The 20,974-nt window shown below is 37.6% G+C and overlaps 2 protein-coding genes across 4 annotated transcripts in view; both read right to left on the bottom strand.

Annotated features, from left to right (window-relative positions):
* lmnl3 (lamin L3) overlaps window positions 1-20,974 on the bottom strand; it is a 163,978-nt gene that overhangs the window by 82,253 nt on the left and 60,751 nt on the right. The window lies entirely within an intron of this gene.
* The window catches only part of vdra (vitamin D receptor a), an 85,566-nt gene that overhangs the window by 50,837 nt on the left and 13,755 nt on the right, over window positions 1-20,974 (bottom strand). The window contains exon 1 of one of the 3 annotated variants that reach the window (XM_077218661.1): window positions 5,107-5,250. The exons of the other annotated variants lie outside the window; for them this stretch is intronic. The gene's annotated coding sequence lies outside the window, so the exon portion shown is untranslated. Of the gene's footprint in view, window positions 1-5,106; window positions 5,251-20,974 lie in introns of those variants that run through there. 3 annotated transcript variants of the gene reach the window in all.

The following is a 20,974-nucleotide window of genomic DNA, read 5'->3' as shown; positions in this document are numbered from 1 at the left end:
GGGTTACAGAGAAGCAGCACTGGACTGTTGCTCAGTGGTCCAAAGTACTTTTTTCGGATGAAAGCAAATTTTGCATGTCATTCGGAAATCAAGGTGCCAGAGTCTGGAGGAAGACTGGGGAGAAGGAAATGCCAAAATGCCTGAAGTCCAGTGTCAAGTACCCACAGTCAGTGATGGTCTGGGGTGCCATGTCAGCTGCTGGTGTTGGTCCACTGTGTTTTATCAAGGGCAGGGTCAATGCAGCTAGCTATCAGGAGATTTTGGAGCACTTCATGCTTCCATCTGCTGGAAAGTTTTATGGAGATGAAGATTTCATTTTTCAGTACGACCTGGCACCTGCTCACAGTTCCAACACCACTGGTAAATGGTTTACTGACCATGGTATTACTGTGCTCAATTGGCCTGCCAACTCTCCTGACCTGAACCCCATAGAGAATCTGTGGGATATTGTGAAGAGAAAGTTGAGAGACGCAAGACCCAACACTCTGGATGAGCTTAAGGCCGCTATCGAAGCATCCTGGGCCTCCATAACACCTCAGCAGTGCCACAGGCTGATTGCCTCCATGCCACGCCGCATTGAAGCAGTCATTTCTGCAAAAGGATTCCCGACCAAGTATTGAGTGCATAACTGAACAATTATTTGAAGGTTGACTTTTTTTGTATTAAAAACACAATCTTTTATTGGTCGGATGAAATATGCTAATTTTTTGAGATAGGAATTTTGGGTTTTCATGAGCTGTATGCCAAAATCATCAGTATTAAAACAATAAAAGACCTGAAATATTTCAGTTGGTGTGCAATGATTCTAAAATATATGAAAATTTAATTTTTATCATTACATTACAGAAAATAATGAACTTTATCACAATATGCTAATTTTAAGGGACCTGTATATATACAGACACACACATATATATATATATATATATATATATATATATATATATATATACACATATATACTGTATATATCTCAATCCTTTTCACTGTACTAAAAGATAATTCTTGTATAATTTATAGGCCTGGTGCTAAACTGTCAAGAAAAAATAGCCAATGCAAAGTAGTAATTGTTAATATATTGTTTCACTTCAAGTTTCACTTCCCTGTTCTTCAAGGATGAACCATATTTAACTTCCCTGACACTGAATATTCAGGGTTCGATCAGGAGTTGTGCAACCAGTTTCAACCAGTTATTTCTAACAATGTGGTCTGTGCAAAACAAAAGCTTCTTCCAAGAGTGAGGGGAAAGAGAAAGCTCAGCAGTAACACAGCGCTTCACAAAGCACAAATATATCATCCAGAGAATGACACGCAGAATATTACAAAACATGGAAGTTTGAAGGTTTGCATAATTCAGAATGTTTCTTGTCCCGATTCAGTTGTACATGACCATCCTTTATGTGTCTCGATGACACAGGGCCGGCCCGTGGCATAGGCGGAATAGGCAAATGCTAGGGGCGCCAAAATTAGTGAACGAGTGAATTATTATTATTTTAATAATAATAATAATAATAATAATAATAATATGTTTAAACCATAAATAAAAAATAAAAAATAAAAAAAAACTCCACAAAAACTTAACTAAGTCCCCCAAATGCGGTCCGGCGGATCTACGAGTGCTTGTAGTGCGTCAGAAACAGAGCGCGCGATCAGTTTACTGTGGGTAATTTGTTGTGTAGCATCGTCGCATCCAATGTAGACAGCATTGCTTTCGTTTGAAGGCGCTTAACACACTCAAGCACCCCGTAGAAACGGGCTGGCAGCTTGCGCCGGTGAAAGTTGCCCGATTGTGACGGATGGACGAATTTACATGACACATTATAAATTAGCATTATAGTATGGAAGCTTGTTTCCGCCACAGAATGAAAAATAAAAAAGGTAATTTGCGACTTTTTATCTCACAATTCTGACTTTATTTCTCAGAATTGCGAGGTATAAAGTCAGAATTGTGTGATATAAAGTCGCAATTGCGAGATATAAAGTCAGAATTGCGAGATAAAGTCAGAATTGCGAGATATAAAGTCAGAATTGCGTGATATAAAGTCAGAATTGCGTGATATAAAGTCAGAATTGCGAGATATAAAGTCGCAATTGCGAGTTATAAAGTCAGAATTGCGAGATATAAAGACAGAATTGCGTGTTATAAAGTCAGAATTGCGTGATATATAGTCGCAATTGCGAGTTATAAAGTCAGAATTGCGTGTTATAAAGTCAGAATTGCGTGTTATAAAATCAGAATTGCGAGATATAAAGTCGCAATTGCGAGTTATAAAGTCAGAATTGCGAGATATAAAGACAGAATTGCGTGTTATAAAGTCAGAATTGCGTGATATATAGTCGCAATTGCGAGTTATAAAGTCAGAATTGTGAGATATAAAGTCAGAATTGCGAGATATAAAGTCAGAATTGCGTGTTATAAAGTCCGAATTGCGTGATATATAGTCGCAATTGCGAGTTATAAAGTCAGAGCTGTGAGATATAAAGTCAGAATTGCGTGTTATAAAGTCCGAATTGCGTGATATATAGTCGCAATTGCGAGTTATAAAGTCAGAATTGTGAGATATAAAGTCAGAATTGCGAGATATAAAGTCAGAATTGCGTGTTATAAAGTCCGAATTGCGTGATATATAGTCGCAATTGCGAGTTATAAAGTCAGAGCTGTGAGATATAAAGTCGCAATTTCGTGTTATAAAGTCAGAATTGCGTGTTATAAAGTCAGAATTGCGAGATATAAAGTCGCAATTGCGTGTTATAAAGTCAGAATTGCGTGATATATAGTCGCAATTGCATGTTATAAAGTCAGAATTGCGTGATATATAGTCGCAATTGCGTGTTATAAAGTCAGAATTGCGTGATATATAGTCGCAATTGCGTGTTATAAAGTCAGAATTGCGTGTTATAAAGTCAGAATTGCGAGTTATAAAGTCAGAGCTGTGAGATATAAAGTCGCAATTGCGTGATATAAAGTCAGAGCTGTGAGATATAAAGTCGCAATTGCGTGTTATAAAGTCAGAATTGCGAGATATAAACTATTCTGAGAGGAAAAAAGTCCGTCTTCCCCCCCCCCCATAGAATTGGACTTTATATCACGCAATTCTGACTTTATATCTCACAAATCTGACTTTATAACACGCAATTGCGACTTTATATCACGCAATTCTGACTTTATTTCATGCAATTCTGACTTTATATCTTGCAATTCTGAGAAATTAAGTCAGAATTGCGAGATGTAAACTCGCAATTGTGAGAAAAAAAGTCAGAATTGTGAGATTAAAAGTAGCAATTATTATTTATTTATTTAGTGGCGGAAACAAGCTTCCATATTATAGCCTGCGATAGATACTGTGCCAAAAAGACGAGAAGAGGATAAAAGGGGATAAAGACAGAGGTAAAGTGATGTAAGGAATGAACGGTTTTTCTGCATAGTAGTAAGATACTATATTTAATAGCAGTTATACCTTAAACGTTATGCTAACAGTTGTTCTGAGTTCTCCAGAGGCCTCAGACAGTGTGATCTGTAACAATCATGTCAGTTTTTTTAGACACATTTTCTATCACTTTTATTAATTAATGTTTTACTCTACAGTTGTGCAGTTTTGAGGGGGATACATGGATTTTTTCTAATTTATTTGCCAAAATTATGAATGATATGTATATAGGCTACAGGTTTATTAAAAGTAGCCACGTTTTGGGTCAAATTCACATTAAAGAAGACATTTTGCAGTTTCATTCATGGTGAAAACATGAAACATGCCATAGTTTAGTGGAAGATTGCTGCCATCAACTGCAAAAACACTTTTGCTGGCGCTCAATGAATAGTTTGATATACCATTGAATACCATTATATGAGAACTGAACTGAGCTGGACGATGACATCACGGTTTTCTCCAGAGCGGCTATATATATATAAATGAACTAAATTTGAACTAAATTAAACTCTTTTACCACAAAAAGAACTTACTTAAGCTGGACTGTGATGCCATTTTCCTCTGGAAAATGTGTTGCATTATTTTCCTGTTATCTCTGTAAAGCTGCTTTGAAACAATCTGTATTGTAAAAAGCGCTTTATAAATAAGGGTAAAGAATGTAAAGATATGAAGATGAGTCACGCCGAACATGAAAACACAGGCTGTGTTCAGACAGGCCACAAAACTAAGTGTCCAAACTAAATCTCTCGCTTATAATCACAATATATTCGGCTAGGATGCATTAAATTGATCGAAAGCTTCAGTGAAGACGTTTATAATGTTGCAAAAGATTCTATTTCAAATAAATGCTGTCCTTTTCAACTTCATATCCATCAAATAATCCTGTTTTCAGCACTGATAATATTCATAAATGTTTCTTGAGCAGCAAATCATCATATCATAGTGATTTCTGAAGGATCATGTGACACTGAAAACTGGAGTAATGATGCTGAAAATTCAGCTTTGATCACAGGAATAAATTACATTTTACTATATATTCACACAGAAAACAGCTGTAATATTTCAGTATGTTTACTGTATTTTTTGACCAAATAAATTCAGTCTTGGTGAAAATAAGAGACTTAAAAACTTAATATACTCCAAACTTTTAAACTAAATACACTACTGTGTTTACAAAATTGCCAGTGAAACGGTGTATACAACACAACAAACATTTCAAACAGTAGTACGCCACGTTTGCGTATGATCTCAGCGTTTGCATGTTTAATTTATCAAGTAACATACATAAAATAATAATGAAATGGCTTAAAATTCCTTTAAAAATAAAATAAAAAACAATAAAAGCTGCCCCACATTGCACATTTCGTCAAATGTTCGAATTCACATAATGTGCTAGTATACAGTATTATTAGCATTCTGGAAAACACACTTGTGTCAGTGTTTTTCATGAGACACGACACAGATCCTTCTGGAAACGTCAGATGTTTTGGTGAATCAGTGTAAGTGTTTCCCGGAGCAGAACGAAAGGAAAACGGTTCTGGTGTGTTAAAGCCCACAGCTGAACTTCACCATATCAAGCCAGAACTGATCCCAGATCCGATTAGCAGCCGATCCGGAGAGCGCTAGCACTGACTCCCACGACAGGCAGAACATTTTCCCCACACGCTGAACAACTTACCAATCCCAGGCCATGAAGGGAAGAAAACGCTCCGGGAAAACTCTTTCCAAATGCTAGACTTGACCCAGATCTGCACATCGGAGACTCTGAACTTTAGACCTTGTTTTGAGCGCTAGCGAGGAGAAGAAGAGGCCGGAGCGGGGCGGGAGCTTTAGAGGAACAGGGGCCCAGATCCCGTCAGAGAGGCCCGTTTAGGGAGAACACACACACACACACACACACACACACACACACACACAGTGCGTCGCTCTCAGGATCATTATACAAAAGGAGTACAACGAAATTATACGCAATCCTCCTATTCAGCGCAATTGTAACAAACAATTATTCGACATGCAAAAAAAAAATCCTATGTAAGATAAGATACGATCAGATGCCATGTTATCATCTAAGGTTATTTTCATGGAAAAAAATTAAATTACAAAAATACAAATATCATATAAATACAATCAAACCAAGCAAACAAACAACTTTTTTTTATTTTTTAAATTAACATATGATAAAAAGATAAAAACTTTTTCAGGCATAATCTTTTTCTCCTATGTAATAAATTTGACAAATAAGTGAGAACGGTTACCTGGAATATATGTGTGTGTGTGTGTGTGTGTGTGTGTGTGTGTGTGTGTGTGTGTGTGTGTGTGTGTGTGTGTGTGTGTGTGTGTGTGTGTGTGTGTGTGTGTGTGTGTGTGTGTGTGTGTGTGTGCGCGCGCGCGCGCGTGTGTGTGTGTGTGTGTGTGTGTGTGTGTGTGTGTGTGTGTGTGTGTGTGTAACTCAAACTCTGAATCAACATCCACCAATGCTACATTTTTCTAAATGTCATGATCATTTGTCAACAAGCAAGTATTCATCACTTCACCGAGGTCATTGTTTCTGCATTAAATTACTACATTGAAATACATTTGTAGCTAACTGTGATTTTGTATTTGTACATTTCTGGAATACATAACTTAGACAGTTTCCTCTGAAAACAGATCTCTCTCTAAATTGCAATGTGGACTCATGCATTTTCTGTAAGCTTTCTTGAAACAATGTGTATTGTGAGAAGCGCTATACAAATAAACAGGAATTGAATACAAAAGAGAGCAACGAAATTATGTGCAATCCTCCTATTCAGCGCAATAATCTCCCGCTTTACAAACAATTATCCTGTGCAACAAAAAAAAACATATGTAACAAATTTATTTTAAATAAGTGAGAACGGTAAACAAACTAGAATATATATATAAAATAATAAATATACCTTTAAGAGCAATATTTGCATATCATATGCAGCACAGTTGAGGTGATTTATAAGCACATGACTATAAACTATTACAAAAGAGGCTTTCAACTCACAAAAAATTCACTGATTTAAAATGAAAACAGAAACGAGCTCAAAGCACACACTCCTGAAGAGAAGCGCATCGATTCGTGCTGAAGATGAAAGTGACTCGAGTTTTACATATCTGACGTGATGCAATCAAACCCGATTAAATGCGTTCTTGCAATGCATTATTTCCTGCGTGGCAATCTAAGAAAAGCTGCGACGGGACCGTCTCCAAACATTGACCAGGAATGTGCGGAAACATTCCATACTTGAGCAATAAAAGCCATAATTATCCAAAAAGCAAACTTTTAGGAAAGTTCAATGCTTGTGCAAACTCTCACCGTCACAGACAGAAGGAATTCAATAGAATCCATTCTGAAACTCTCAAAATGCATCAGAGAATCAGAGTTTGGTTTTTAACTCCTCAAATAATAAGAGCAGTTTTCTAGTATGATGATGTAACAGAAAGGGGAGGGGCTTGTGAGTGGGGGAGGGGCTTATCGCGAGAGGCGTGGCCTGAGAGGGAGAACATCCCAGAATAGCATATTTGCACACTTCACTGTTGAAATACACTGTTGTTCAAAAGTTTCGGATCGGTAACATTTTTTACGTTTTTAAAAAGAAGCCTCTTCTGCTCACCAATTCTGCATTCATTTGATTAAAAAAAATATATATATAATAATATAAAATATATATATATATAGTAAAGTGTAATTTATTCCTGTGATCAAAGCTGAATTTTCAGCATCATTACTCCAGTCTTCAGTGTCACATGATCCTTCAGAAATCACTATAATATGATGATTTGATGCTCAAGAAACATTAATGATTATTATCAGTGTTGAAAACAGTTGTGTACATTTTTATTTCAAGATTCTTTGATTAATAAAAAAACTAAAAAATAACAATTTATCTGAAATAGAAGCTTTCGTAACATTAAACACTACCGTTCAACAGTTTGGGGTCAGTAAGAATTTTTATTTTAGTTTTTGGGGGAAATAAATAAAATAAATTAATATTTTTATTCATCAAGGTTGAATTAAATTGATCAAAAGTGACAGTAAAGACATTAATAATGTTAAAAAATATTCTATTTAAAATAAATGCTGTTCTTTTGAACTTCAAATAATCCTGAAATTAATTTGTACACAACTCATATTCAAAATTGATAATAAATGAATGTTTCTTGAGCATCAAATCATCATATTAGAATGATTTCTAAAGGATCACTTTACTATATTCACATAGAAAATAGCTGTTTTACATTCTAATAAATATCTCACAATATTACATTTTTTTTGTGTTTTTAATCAAATAAATGCAGAATTGGTGAGCAGAAGAGACTTATTTTAAAAACCTAAAAAATCTTACCGATCCCAAACTTTTGAATAAATCTGCAAGTATATGACGGTCCAGCTTTAGATATGAAACAGTGAACAGGTGAAACACACTCGTGAGTGTTTCAGCACAAACACACCCAATACACAAACTATTACAACCTGATGTAAGAGATTACAAGACAACAACAGATGAGCGTTATCGACTCGCCAAATGCCCAAAGCACAAATCAAATAAACCGCACGTGTGTGTGTGTGTGGTCGAGACTTTAACCTCATGCAATCTCACAGAGATACGCCAGCGCACAGATTTAACCCAGGAACGCATTGTACAGGAACAACATGCACAAGCCCGCCAAATAAAAATAGCACAAGAACAACACATTAACTCACTGATACAACAATAGATATGGCAAATAAAGCATCTGACGTATTCCTGATCTGACCTGATCAAACCACAAACATGCCGAGCCGTCAAAAACAGTTTCATGCTATGATTAAAAAGATAATATAAGAAAAAAATATTGCCTCTAAAATGCAATAAACTAAAACAAGATAAAAATATGAAACAATATTCAGAACTAACTGTAGTTTCGATACAAATAAACAAAAGGCAAGATTAGGCCTATATAAAATAAGATCAGATTAAAAGACACTTGAAAATGTCTGAATGTCATTGTATTGGATAAAAATAAATTAAAGCAAATAGGGATGCAAAAATGTCGGGAATAAAAAAAAATTAATAGCAAATGTGATTGCAACTTAAAATTAAATAAATATAAACAACAACATCAACAAAATTTGATCTTGATCGAAAATCTTGTGATTATATATCGATATACTTCATACATAATAATAATATTTTTAAATATTGCTGTTAATATTATTACATAATAGTAATTATTATTATTAAACAAAATAAGAGATATTACAATTGTAATAAAGCTACTTCACTGTAAAATGCATTGTGACACTTTCTGGTTGTCAGTGCACAAGTTAACATTAACTAGACCCTGGTTAGAGATGTCAAAAACACAAATTAAAAACCAATTAAATTAAATGTAACTTGTTGGTAGAACAGAATTTGTTTACAAGCGAAGAACTGTGAACACTGAAAATATTTACCTTCAATCATCACCTGAAAGAACTTAAAACAATGTTTACTTAATTGAAAAACACTTACTATAATAAAAAACATTAATTCAGGTGAAGTTGAAATGAAGTTAGGAGTTACAGTAAGTGCTTTTTTTAAATTGGCATTGTGGTCTATGAACACTGAGAATTTATGACAATTTGCTTGTGACCAGAAACAAAACTGAATTAAGTAAATGCCTCAATTTCAAATGAACCCTCTGGTGCACTTCATTAATATTTGACTGAAAAAAAATGATTTTTTTTTACTTCATCTGAATTGTACGAAACTTGATAAAGGTTTTGGCACTTGCTATGTGAAAAAAAAGAAAATTTCATGAACATGATTTGAAAAGGTTAATTGGTGCTGAGAAAAAATGAGCGCATTGGAAATTAATGAAAGACGAGTTTCCTCTAGTGGAAGCGTTCGGTACTGCAGCCAAACACACTCACTGAAAGATCATTTTTTGAGATCAAGCTATAATTTGGAACTAGAGATGCACTGATTGATCGTGGTGGAGTGGGGTTATGGTGTGCATTAATTTTTGGTGGAGGGGGGTTATCGTGCGGGGTAGTTTGGTGGAGGGGGGATTATGATGCGGGGTTGTTTGGTGGAGGGGGGATTATGGTGCGGGGTTGTTTGGTGGAGGGGGGATTATGGTGCGGGGTTGTTTGGTGGAGGGGGGATTATGGTGCGGGGATATTTGGTGGAGGGGGGGATTATGATGCGGGGATGTTTGGTGGAGGGGGGATTATGATGCGGGGTGTTTGGTGGAGGGGGGATTATGATGCGGGGGTGTTTGGTGGAGGGGGGATTATGGTGCGGGGATGTTTGGTGGAGGGGGGATTATGATGCGGGGGTGTTTGGTGGAGGGGGGAGTATGGTGTGGGGATGTTTGGTGGAGGGGGGGTTATGGTGTGGGGATGTTTGGTGGAGGGGGGATTATGGTGTGGAGTTGTTTGGTGGAGGGGGATTATGGTGTGGAGTTGTTTGGAGGAGGGGGGATTATGGTGTGGGGATGTTTGGTGGAGGGGGGATTATGGTGCGGGGATGTTTGGTGGAGGGGGGATTATGATGCGGGGATGTTTGGTGGAGGGGGGATTATGATGCGGGGGTGTTTGGTGGAGGGGGATTATGATGCGGGGGTGTTTGGTGGAGGGGGATTATGGTGTGGGGTTATTCGGTGGAGGGGGGATTATGGTGTGGGGATGTTTGGTGGAGGGGGGATTATGGTGTGGTGATGTTTGGTGGAGGGGGGGATTATGATGCAGTGTTGTTTGGTGGAGGGGGGATTATGGTGCGGGGGTGTTTGGTGGAGGGGGATTATGGTGTGGGGTTGTTTGGTGGAGGGGGGATTATGGTGTGGGGTTGTTTGGTGGAGGGGGGATTATGATGCGGGGGATTATGATGCGGGAATGTTTGGTGGAGGGGGATTATGATGCGGGGATGTTTGGTGGAGGGGGGATTATGATGCGGGGATGTTTGGTGGAGGGGGGATTATGATGCGGGAATGTTTGGTGGAGGGGGATTATGATGCGGGGATGTTTGGTGGAGGGGGGATTATGATGCAGGGGTGTTTGGTGGAGGGGGGATTATGATGCGGGGGTGTTTGGTGGAGGGGGGATTATGGTGTGGGGGATTATGATGCGGGGATGTTTGGTGGAGGGGGATTATGATGCGGGGATGTTTGGTGGAGGGGGGATTATGATGCGGGGGTGTTTGGTGGAGGGGGGATTATGATGCGGGGGATTATGATGCGGGGGTGTTTGGTGGAGGGGGGATTATGATGCGGGGGTGTTTGGTGGAGGGGGGATTATGGTGCGGGGGTGTTTGGTGGAGGGGGATTATGGTGTGGGGATGTTTGGTGGAGGGGAGATTATGATGCGGGGGATTATGATGCGGGGATGTTTGGTGGAGGGGGGATTATGATGCGGGGATGTTTGGTGGAGGGGGGATTATGATGCGGGGGTGTTTGGTGGAGGGGGGATTATGGTGCGGGGATGTTTGGTGGAGGGGGGATAATGATGCGGGGATGTTTGGTGGAGGGGGGATTATGGTGCGGGGGTGTTTGGTGGAGGGGGATTATGATGCGGGGATGTTTGGTGGAGGGGGGATAATGATGCGGGGATGTTTGGTGGAGGGGGGATAATGATGCGGGGATGTTTGGTGGAGGGGGGATTATGGTGCGGGGGTGTTTGGTGGAGGGGGATTATGGTGTGGGGATGTTTGGTGGAGGGGAGATTATGATGCGGGGGATTATGATGCGGGGATGTTTGGTGGAGGGGGGATTATGATGCGGGGATGTTTGGTGGAGGGGGGATTATGGTGCGGGGATGTTTGGTGGAGGGGGGATAATGATGCGGGGGTGTTTGGTGGAGGGGGGATTATGATGCGGGGGTGTTTGGTGGAGGGGGGATTATGATGCGGGGGTGTTTGGTGGAGGGGGGATTATGATGCGGGGGTGTTTGGTGGAGGGGGGATTATGATGCGGGGATGTTTGGTGGAGGGGGGATAATGATGCGGGGATGTTTGGTGGAGGGGGGATAATGATGCGGGGATGTTTGGTGGAGGGGGGATTATGGTGCGGGGATGTTTGGTGGAGGGGGGATTATGATGCGGGGGTGTTTGGTGGAGGGGGGATTATGGTGTGGGGTTGTTTAGTGGAGGGGGGATTAGGGATTATGGTGTGGGGTTGTTTTTCAGGGGTTAGGCTCCGCCCCTTAGTTCCAGTGAAAGGAACTCTTAATGTTTCAGCATACCAAGACACTTTGGAAATTTCATGCTCCCAACTTTGTGGGAACAGTTTCAGGATGCTCCTGAATGGTCAAGAATTCCCATAAACACTCCTAAACCTTGTGGAAACCCTCCCCGGAAGAGTTGAAGCTGTTATTGCTGCCAACTCCATATTAAACCCTACGGATTAAGAATGAGATGTCATTAACGTTCACGTGCATGTAAAGGCAGGCGTCCCAAAACTTTTGGCAATATAGTGTACATCAGGCCCTGACCTTTATACATCAAGCCCCAGGATCTGAGAAAAACGCTCCAAACAAGACCGGTTTGAAAACGCCCTAAACACTCAAAAAAACAGACAGGTGTGAAAACACAATAAAAACTGTTTGTTGGGTCACATGACTGCAAGTCTGAGCCAGATCATCAACCGTGATGTTCACAGAAGAATCAGAGGATCAGGTGCTGGTGCGACGGGTGTGTACATGTCCGGCACGTGTGGAGTATAAGGCTAATTTCCTTAATATAACATTCCTGTTCCCAGAGGACATCAGGACACCCACGAAGCCCAGCTTTTGAGTTAACAAAAATGAGAATGTTATAATAAGAGTTACTCAGACGTCTGACACACTGGAGACTGCAAATGCCACAACGGGATAAAATTACCGAACTTCACATCTGGTGTGGAGGTGCATATAAAATATAAACGGGCCTAGATCTCAAAAAACTGAAATCAGAATCATGCCTGTATTTACAACATTACAAAAAGAGCACATTAAATAAAATGGTAACACTGTACAATAAGGTTGATTAGTTGACTACATTAGTTAGCATTAACTAATAATAACTTGTATAGCATTTCTTAATATTTGGTAATGTTCATTTCAACATTTACTAATACTTTATTAAAATCTTGCTAACATTAGTTAATGCTGAGAACTAACATGAGCAAACAACGAACAGCTGGATTTTTATTAACTAATATTAATAAAGATTAATAAATACTGTAACAAATGTATTGCTCATTGCTAGTTCATGTTAGTTAATACATTAACTAATGAAACTTATTGTAAAGCGTTACCGTTAAAATCATATAAGGTAAAGAAGATTCCCCCCCACAGCGGACCGGTGATTATTTCTGGAGTCTCCTGATGGACTCCTACAGTAGTTTCATCCGTTTCACCTGTTAATCGTCAGTGTTCGTTCATTACTATCACCAGCAGTCTGAGCCGGGCTCGCGGTGAAGACTCTCTCACACACACACACACCGGTTCTGTGATCTCAGAACCAGCACGGCTCCTTACCGGTGTGAGAAAACTGGAACGATTCATTCCCACCACGACCCTTCAGTGCAACTCTGACATCAGCTGAAGGACAATGATTAACTCTCACACACACACACACGCCTTGGGATTCCATGTTTTATGGGGACTTTTCATAGACGTAATGGTTTTTACACCGCACAAACTGTATTTTCGGTCCCTTGACACCAACCCTACAGACACACACCCCAACCCCTAACCTTCCCATCACACACACACACACACACACACACACACACAGACTAACCCGAGCCCTAAACCTTCCTATCACACACACGCACGAACACACACACACCCAACCCCTAACCTTCCCATCACACACACACACACACACACTAACCCGATCCCTAAACCTTCCCATCACACACACGCAACCTTCCCATCACACACACACACACACACACATTCTAACCCGACCCCTAAACCTACCCATCACACACACACACAGACACACAGACACTAACCCGACCCCTAAACCTACCCAACACACACACACACACACAGACTAACCCGACCCCTAAACCTTCCCATCACACACACGCACAAACACACGCACACACCAACCCACCCAACCCCTAACCTTCCCATCACACACACACACTAACCCGACCCCTAAACCTACCCAACACACACACAGACTAACCCAACCCCTAAACCAAACCCATTGCATTATTGTAGCGCGAAAGTACATTAATATAATGCGTGATGGCGAATCTCTCTGCTCGCGTGCGGAATATAATGTGCCGCGCTCTCGGATACACGCTACTCTTGTTAAAATAGGTCTATTTTCTCTGTGTTCGCTCAGAGAATCCTGCACTTAAAACGTGTTCAGTGCAATCGCGAATCTCTCCTCTTCCCCAGCTAACAATTTTAGGTTATTAGAACGTTTTTATAACGTTCCCATTAAGTTATAAAAACGTTAACGTTATTTCAGAATGTTCTAGGAACATTCAACACGCCCAGTTTTTTAGACGTTGTATTAACGTAATTTCTTGGTTATAAGAACTTTATTCAAAACGTTATAAGAACGTACAATTCTCCCGTTGTATAAACGTTGTATTAACGTTCTTGCTTGGTTATAAGAACATCATTCAAACGTCATTAGAACGTTCAATTCTCCCGTTATATAAATGATGTATTAACGTTATTTCCTGGTTATTAGAACGTTAAGAAATAACAATTTTAGGTTATACTGGGCGCTATTCTATTCTACAATATTCACTAATGACAGTAAAATACACCATCCTAAGTCCATTTACTGCAGTAATTCCTCTCTCAACCAGTAGAAAATGCTTTGAACACCTGATTATGCATGAAAAAAAAACCGTCATAAACCGGAAAACCGGCATAATTGTGAAAAAAAACGTGATATAAATTTTTGGTCAAACCGCCCAGCACTACTACCCATCACACACGCATTTTGACATTTTCAAAAAAACTCATTCTTGATGATTTATGTGCTCGTTTCCTCATGGATTATATATATATATATAAATAATAATAATGTCCTCACAAGGAAAGAGTAATTTGTATTGAAATTCCAGATGTTGCCATCTTTGTGTGGACATTTTGTCCTTATGTAGTGTTTACCAGGACATTCACACATTTTAAATTTATTTAAAATAATATAATTCACAGAATAATATTTTAAATCAAATAATATTAAATAGTGATATTAATAAAAATAACAAAACTATTCCTGTAATTATTTTCAATAAAGTGAAAAAAAGACTTTTAATTAAAAAAAACAAAAATGCATAACTGTAAACGCAAGTTTAAACATGTGAATTTATTGTCACTGTACATTTTTACAAGTCAAACCGGATTATGAATTTGAGCAATAACTGCACAGTAATCATAACACTCAACAACGCACCACAAACCCATCTCAGATCTTATCGGCAAACAGTGAAAACTACCAGAAACGGGCAGAGAAAGTGTGTGTAGAGCGTGTGTAAACACACACACACCAGAACGATCATACAGACACCAGATAACAAGACTCAATGCTTCAGGAAATAAACTACTTCAGCAGAGTTGCATAACAGCATGTCGAGTCCGACCGGAGTCGTTGAATTATTCACTGAGTGTGTGCGAGTGTGTGTGTGTGTGTGTGTGTGAGAGAGAGAGAGAGAGTTGCAGCTTTACATGAGAGAGTCAAATCACATCTGTGTCACCGTTCACTGCAAAAACTGCCTTCTTTTCCTGCACAAACATCAAAACATTCGAGATGCAACATAAGAAATCTTGTTTGAGGAGAAAAAAACAACATGTTTCTACTCAAAAACAGAACAGAAATCTGCTAATGGAGTCAGAAAAACCAACTGAATTTGAAAACAAGTTTGTTTTTCTGATCCCACTGGGAAATGTTCTAGTTTTAAAGCACAAACTCGCTTCATTTTGATCAATTTCTCAGAAAGCAAAACCTCTCATGTCTCTTTGCACGTCGTTTTAATAACATTTAGATTTAAACCTGCAGGCGCAAACAGGGTTCAAAATGTTCTGCGATCGTATAATGCATCTTACATCATCACAGTGAAGCTCCGCCTCCTCACCTGTCAATCAAGCACTGCAAGAGCGGGAACTAATCTAATTTGCAAAAGCAATTTTTATCAATTAAAAAAAACTCCAGGTTTGCTGCGCTTGTTTGTAGGGATTAACAATTTAACCAAAAGTTGTGTGATTATGTTAATGAATATAATAGTAATAAATAATAATATTTAGTATTTTTATTATTAAATTCATTGTTATACGTATATATATCTCAAAACAATACACACACACATTTATTTTTATTATTACAGGTGAAACTCGAAAAATTTGAATATCATGCAAAAGCTATAATTTTGAGGATTTTGGCCCCAAATTGAAAATCTCAGAAAATTAGATTACATGAAATAAAAATTTTTTAAAAAGGATTTTAAATACAGAAATGTCAGCCTTCTGAAAAGTATAATCATGCATATGTATATAGTTATATATACACTAAATATATTAGTTTCACCTTTTAATTTGAATTACACGATAATAACTTTTTGCATATTCTAATATGCATATTCCATTAAAATTTTTCGAGTTTCACCTTTATATTGTTATTGTTTTTATTTTGTTTATTAGTTAAACCAAACTTAAAACACCAGGTTATGAGCCTTCTTTATGTGAATGAGAATGAAATTATATTATTAAAAATGTTAAATTAAACCGCAGCCTTTGCGATCTGATAAATCACATTATAAGCCATAAGGACATTTCACTTTTATTCGGATGACCGTAAAACATAAAAGATCTAGTTAAAAACATAATGAGTGTTTTACTCCAGAGATAATGATAGTGATAATAATAATGTGATGATGAAGGTTTATTATCGTGAGTAAAAAGCTCATGGAAAAGTCCACATGACGTGGGAATGTTCTACGCGACTCGTTAAATCTCCCGGATCGTGAATAATCCACGGATGATCGTCCAGGAAACAGAAGCTTATTCATATCAGAGCGACAATCTTTATCTGGCACACGAGCAGAACATGAACGATCCGGCCGAAACACCAGGAGTCTAAGAGCTTCCAGGTTTAATCAGCAAACATCATCCGGCTGGAGTAACACCTTCCAGCAGATGTGTGCTTTCTCACACACATACACACACACACACACACACACACACACCAGGCAGAAATCCTCGGATCGGCTCTCGTGTTCCAGCTCGGACGCAGGACCTTATTTGTGTGTGTGTGTGTGTGTGTGTGTGTGCGTTCATGTTGTCTCGATGGTTCACAGCAATAAAATATATATAACATATATACTTATTATAAACATCTTATTTATTTGTTCATACCCTATCTCCATCGGGATATGTTCAAAAATAAAATATAAAACAAACAAACAAATAAAAATAAGTGTGTGTGTACAATAACAATACATACACCGTGTGTGCGCACGTTTGTGTGCGAGTGAGAGAGTGTGTATGAGCAAAAACATTTTTTTTATCTGTGTAACTAACATAAATAACTACAAAATACATATATAATACATGTATATTATCAGAATAAATAAATACTGCATGCAATGGTACGTTTAATCTTTTACATTGTGATTATTTTTCAACACATTCTTAGTGATTCTTTCAATCACAAGTCATATTTCCAATAAACGAGTGTTTATGAATTTACAGCTTGTTGCAGTTTCTTTTTGTTAAAAACATTTGTATTAGTTTGTGAATAAAAAAAAAGTAAGAAAGAAAGAACAACAACCACTAAAAGGCATTACTTAAATTAAAAATTGATCATCTTTTGCGGTTGTGAAAGTGAAAAAATCAGTTAAAATCAGAACGCAGAGCAAAACCCTTATTGCCGAGTGCTGTATTTAACACCTGTAAGCTCCGCCCACCTTGGTTACTGTTGCTATCCTTAAAAAAACAAAACAAATTAAATTATGTCGTGAATGAAAACAGAGAAGCCTCATCTAAGCCCACCTCTGAAAACATTGATATAGACACATTCATATAAAACAATTTTATGATTTCATTCCATCTGTATTTTATCAACACCTGATTAAAGCAAAAATAATAATAAAAATAAGAAAAAAAAACTATCTTGCCCAGACAGAAATGAACAAGTTTGATGCATGAAGGATGGACTCACTGTCCTTGGCAAACGCAACTTCCGTCGTCATGGCAACCCATTTCCCCTCAACACTAATTGATGTTTTTACCACTGAACGCTGCGCTTAGGAAAAACAGGAGAAGAGAAAGATGTGTTCCTCTGTCTTCATGCTTCAGCGTCTCCATGAGCACCAGCAGACGAACTTAAACTCAAGACACGAATGAGTCATCAGCGCACGTTAATGCATGACATCATCAACGTTTAAAACGCCCACTTTTTATCCCATGCCAATCAGTTCAACACTGAACCGCATCACACTGGGACTGCTAGAATCCAAAACTCGGACCTTTTCATTGTACAAAGCTGAAAAAAAAGAGAATAATAATTCTCATACGTGACACTGCACCACAAAACCAGTTATTTTTTAATGCATAATATTTCCATTGATGTGTGGTTTGTTAGGATAGGACAATATTTGGCTGAGATGCAACTAATTGAAAATCTGGAATCTGAGGGTGCAAAAATATCTAAACATTGAGATTGAGATTCAGATTATTTTATTTAATGCAATGTCAGCATTCAAAGCTATTTTCATGGCAAAAATAGCATATGAATACAATACAAAACAAATATAAACAAGTCATATTATACAATATATTTTTTTAAATTAACATATGATTAAAAAAAATCCAAAACCTTTTCAGGCATAATCTCATTAAATATCTCCTTCAAATGAAGTAACTTCATAAAAGAGCATTCTGCTTGTGTTAAGTCCAGGACAATCTAATAAAATATGTTTGACAGATAAGGAAATTTTACAAAACATACATAAAGTTGGGTCTTCACCTTTATGCAGAAAAGCATGGGTCAAACTTGTGTGACCCATACAGCATCGGGTGTAGACCACTTGATCAAGTCTAGTTTTAAAATTGATAAAAAGTCTGTTTGCTATTTCCGGATGAGTTTCATACAACTTATTATTCTTGCACATATCCCACTCTTCTTGCCACCCATTTAAAATATATCGGTTAATATCGGAATTTGACATTCATTCACTTCCTGATTAAGAGCTTCATTAGCAGCGGCATCAGCTCGTTCATTCCCTGACAATCCGACATGTCCTGGAAACCAGCAAAAGATAATTTTCTAAACATTGAGTAAATCCCCTTTAAAGTTGTCCATTTATGTTCACGATTGTGCTGCATTCACTCACAGAAATACATGTTTTATATATTTACAGTAAGAAATATACAAGATATCTTCATGGAACATGATCTTTACTTAATATCCTAATGATTTTTGGCATAAAAGGAAAATCTATAATTCTGACCCATACAATGTGCCACAAATAGACCCGTGCGACTTATGACTGGTTTTGTGATCCAGAGTCACATTTCGAGTGAATCTCTAGATGTGGAGAGAGACAGAAAGTCTTCTGGAGAGGGTGTGAGTGGGACTTCTGCACTGGAGCGAACAGAACGTCCCGTCCCGTAATTACGACTGCAGCCGCTCCACTTCAGGCCACAAGAATTCGATTTACTCATCGTTAAATACAGGGGTCACAATGGTCCCTAAAACTGAAAAACCCAAGAACATCGCAGAACATCAAGCTCTCGAAGCAGATGTTGTGAAAAACAGGAGAGCCTCCAGGTTAAGATCCTGCATGGTGTTTTTTAATCTAATCCACACATATAAAAGATGATTTTCTCATAGACTCGAAGATAGACCAAAACTAACACCGTGTCAAATGTACTTTAAGTTATCATCATATTTAATAAAACGTGTCCTATTTGTGTTTGGTCAAGTTTTAGGCGACTAAATATCTGAGCATTTCAATTGAATTATTGCACTTTCACATACAAGCACAAATCTATAGACTCGTACGCAGGTTTTATTTTACCCCATCTAGTTTACGGATTATTTTAGGCTCAATATCATATACTGGTAAAACAAGACACTTCCCTCAAAAATTAAAACAGTAAAATTCCTAGTAATCCAGTAATTCCAAATTACATTCATGTTTTTTTATTAAAACAACAGCATTAAAAGACTTTGTATTGTCACAGAGGTTGCATAAGTGCACTCATTTATACTATATTTCCAGGATTTCACAAAATATAACTAATATTTCACAGTAAATTACATTATTGTGACTTCACAGGCTTTAACTGTGATATTTCACAATATAATACCGTATTTAGACTTTTACTGTGAAAACTGACACAGAAAGGAAGAAATTGTTTACATTTCAATGTTATAGGTTATTGATGGGTGAGAATAAAAATTTACAGTACTTTACAATAGTTTTAAGAGTAATGCATCTCAGTAGCCTGTGATGTAAATATACAATGTACGTCATGTGGCAATTTGTCACGTAATTTTAGCTTAACCTCAATCATGTTACTTTCAGTCCTGTTACTCATATGAGGAATAACAGAACTGAGTAAAATTAACAGGAGTGAGTAGAGTCCTCTGGTTTGATGATTTAATATTGATATACTAGTACTATTCACATGATTTGATTTATAGTTGAAATTACTTTAAATGTAGACATTTTAGGATTAGTTTTACAATGCGAGTAGCATACTTACACTCCTGTTCGTTCCTTCATACTTCATTCCTGTTACCCAGTTTTATATTCCTGTTATAAAATTTTATTTTTCTTCTAAAAAATGAAAGCTAAATCACTGTTTTTTTTTATTTATGCTAAATCACAGTAATATAGACATTCACAGTTAAATACAGTAATCCAACAGCAGCTTACTGCTAAACCACAGTAATACGACAGACTACTGTCATTTCAGTTTAATACAGTAATCCAACAGCTGCGTACTGCTAAAATTACAGTAATACGATAGACAGTGTCATTTCAGTTAAATACAGTAGTCCTACAGCTCCTTACTGCTAAAATTACAGTAATATGATAGACATTGTCATTTCAGTTAAATACAGTAATCATACAGCTGCTTAATGCTAAAATTACAGTAATACGACAGACACTAACTGTCATTTCAGTTAAATACAGTAATCCTACAGCTCCTTACTGCTAAAATTACAGTAATACGATAGACACTGACATTTCAGTTGAATACAGTAATCGTACAGCTGCCTACTGCTAAATTACAGTAATATGATAGACACGGTCATTTCAGTTAAATACAGTAATCCTACAGCTGCTTACTGCTAAATTACAGTAATATGATAGACACTGTCATTTCAGTTAAATACAGTAATCCTACAGCTGCTTACTGCTAAACCACAGTAATACGACAGACACTAACTATCATTTCAGTTAAATACAGTAATCCTACAGCTGCTTACTGCTAAACCACAGTAATACTACAGACACTAACTATCATTTCAGTTAAATACAGTAATCCTACAGCTGCTTACTGCTAAATTACAGTAATACGACAGTAACTGTCATTTCAGTTAAATACAGTA

Source organism: Siphateles boraxobius, unplaced genomic scaffold, assembly GCF_051911475.1.
Source record: "Siphateles boraxobius isolate OS27281-9 unplaced genomic scaffold, OSU_SipBor_1 77, whole genome shotgun sequence".
NCBI classification, from domain to species: Eukaryota; Metazoa; Chordata; class Actinopteri; order Cypriniformes; family Leuciscidae; genus Siphateles; species Siphateles boraxobius.
The sequence above is the reverse complement of the archived record's forward strand: the minus strand, read 5'-3'. Positions and strand labels throughout refer to the sequence as shown.